A 2,908-nucleotide genomic window follows, 5' to 3' on the forward strand; every position below is an offset into this window, starting at 1 on the left:
CTTTCTGTCAGTATATGATTTTATGTCCCGTGTGTTGCCTGGGAGCTGAGGGGAATACCCGTCGACATACACATTTTCCATTGAGTTGCTCAGATTCTAGAGGACCTGCAGTGTGTCCGGCTCACAGGAGTGGATGATGTCCCTGCCCTCCTGGGACTGGTACTCTGGGGTTGGGGAGACAGCCATCACACGACGTGATCATTCATCATGTATGAGGTACCACGGGGTTCTGTGTTTAGAGCAGGGCTCCCCAGCCTCCGGGGTCTCATGCCTGATGCTGATCTGAGGTGGAGCTGATGTCTTAATAAGAGAAAGTGCACAATGACTGTAATGCACTTGAACCATCCTGAAACCATCCCCCCTCCCACCCCTGGCCTTCGGAAAAACCGTCTTTCACGAAGCCAATCCCTGGTGCCAAAAAGGTTGGGGACTGCTGGTTTAGAGCATTTGTTCTGCCAGAAAGCATCAAGGCATTGCTCACAGAGGAGGGAATCTACTGAAGGATGAGTAAGTGTTCACCAAATACAAGAGAGATTACGCACATGCCTGTAATTGACACGTGAAAAGACATTCCGGACATAACCAAGTTCATTGTGGCTGGAAAACACGGTAGGTAGAGAGGACACTGAAAGTGTTGTGAAGCGGTGGACCAAAACCGAAGTTTACATGCCCTCTGAGGGGTTGAACTTATTTGAATAGAAAGATATCTTTCAAGGGGTTATTTAAAGCAGGAAAATGTTTGAAGACAACCTTTAGATGGTTATGAAAGGTGATGAGCACCAAAGGCCAGGAGACCTGTGAACTCTAAGGAAGGAATAATGCCGTGCCCTCAGCTGTAACTCTAGGCGGGGGAAGGTGGGCTAGGATAGGTTTGAGAGACAAAGCCAAGTCAATGATAAGGAGATGGTCGAGAGAGGAAGAAGGCATGTGTGATCTTTTTTTTTTTTTTTTTTTTGGCCTGAATGTTTATTGATGCCGTTAACTGAGAAAGGGTGGGAAGAAGAATGGAGTGGTAAGGGGAGAGAGATGATTTCAATTTTGAATACATTTCACCTGATTTGAGCTTACCCAGTAGACACTATTTTTTAATTTTTTCCTTTTTTGGCCTTGACAAAGCACCATGTGGGATCCTAGTTCTTCTCTCATGAGTTGAACCCGTGCCCCCTGCAGTGGAAGTGTGGCATCCTAACCACTGGACCACCCACCAGTGAAGTGCCTGACACGTTGTATAGAACTACAACTCAGGAGTCAGGTGCGGAGTGGAAATGAAACAGGCACACTGAGACACACGTGTGTGTATGGTACCATATTTGAAGATTTGGACATGAGGACAGATGAGAGAAGTCAGGAAAATAGTAAAGTGCAGCGTTTGAGCAGAAGAGAAGCTCAAAAAGGTGAGTGATGGAAAATAGTGTGGTGGGAGAACCACCCTTCCCTGAAAAGAGATGGTGACCAACCCTGTCCAATTTAAGAGGGTGAATTGAAAAGAAGCTTGAACTTGGCAATTAAATCACTGCTAATCTTTGCAAGAGCATTTTCTGTCAGAGCAAAAGAGAGGTCCCAGGTTAAATTGAATTGGGTCAAAGAATGAATAGCAACTAAGAAAGTGTTGACTCTTGTCAGTCAGTTTGGAGATGAAGGGGAAGATTTCCAAGAGGAGACCAGCTGATTGGATTGTTTGCTTAGGTTGGGGTATAGAAGGTGGGAGGGGTGAATGTAGGATTAGGAGAAGGCACAAAAGGAAATACTAAAGATGCAAGGGAGCAGATAAATAATGGTCCTCTGGGATCATGACCTGGAGAATCCTGTGGACAGAGGAGCCTGGCAGGCTACAATTCATGGGGTCACAAAGAGTCGGACATGACTGAATGACTAAGCATGCACAAACAGGACCTTATCCAAGACAAAAATTAAGAATATATTTAGGACTCAGGAGATTAACCTTGGAAAGAGGGAGAGGAACCGTTGGAACCATTCAAAATTCACTGAACCGAAATATTCACAGTAGGAAATGACGAGATAGGTGAGAAAAGGTGAAGAGAGATCTGTGAGCAACACAAAACGGAGGAAATTCACACATGATGGGCTCTATTTTTCTCCATGAAGGCTAGGTCTTTAAAGGTGTGGATGGTGGTAGATGCTGAAGGAAGATGGAACTGTTTTTCATCAGTATCTCCTGATCTGAAAGCAGCTGGAACTAAGAGCAGGAGACTCCTGGAGCCTTTTAATTGCTCCTGGCATCTTCCCCAAGCATTCCTTGACGTTGAGTCAGCTGGAAGACCAGACCAGGTTCTGCTACCTTTCAGCCTGGAAGATGCTTTTGCGTTTTCAGCTGTCTCAGATTGGACTAAATGATGTCTTGGGACCTTTTAATTATGTAATTGCTGTCAATAAATTACAGTTCGGTCTAAAAAGCAGAATTGAGAATAGCAGAATGATGTATAGGCGTTACGGACATCTTAGAAGTATTCCTTTATATATTTGTTGGTGAAACAAGAAAGGATGTTCTTCTGAGTCTCCCTGCGTCTCTTGGTAAATGGACAAAGTAATGAACCAGAATGCAGAGGAAAAGCTATATATTCTGGTTGCAGAAAAGCAAGGATTCCAAATAAATGATTTAATAATTAGTGAATTAGTAAACCCCATTCCTGATATTTAAATTTTTGTGTGTTTTAGCCTGGGATTGTTTATTAATAGCTCTGCTCTGTGAGGGGTATGAAGTTCAAAGTCACAGCCACTTTTCTAGATTAATTATAAAACAGTGAAAACTTTGGAGTGGAGAATTTGTAAAGATTACCATGTCATCTACTTCATTTGTTATTATTTCTTACTTAGAAACACAAATATAAAGGTCATGAAATTCATCAGTTTATAAGTTCAAAGAAAAAGGCCTCATTTCTCCAGCTGA

The sequence above is a fragment of the Bos javanicus genome, chromosome 8 (genome assembly GCF_032452875.1).
Source record: "Bos javanicus breed banteng chromosome 8, ARS-OSU_banteng_1.0, whole genome shotgun sequence".
NCBI lineage: Eukaryota > Metazoa > Chordata > Mammalia > Artiodactyla > Bovidae > Bos > Bos javanicus.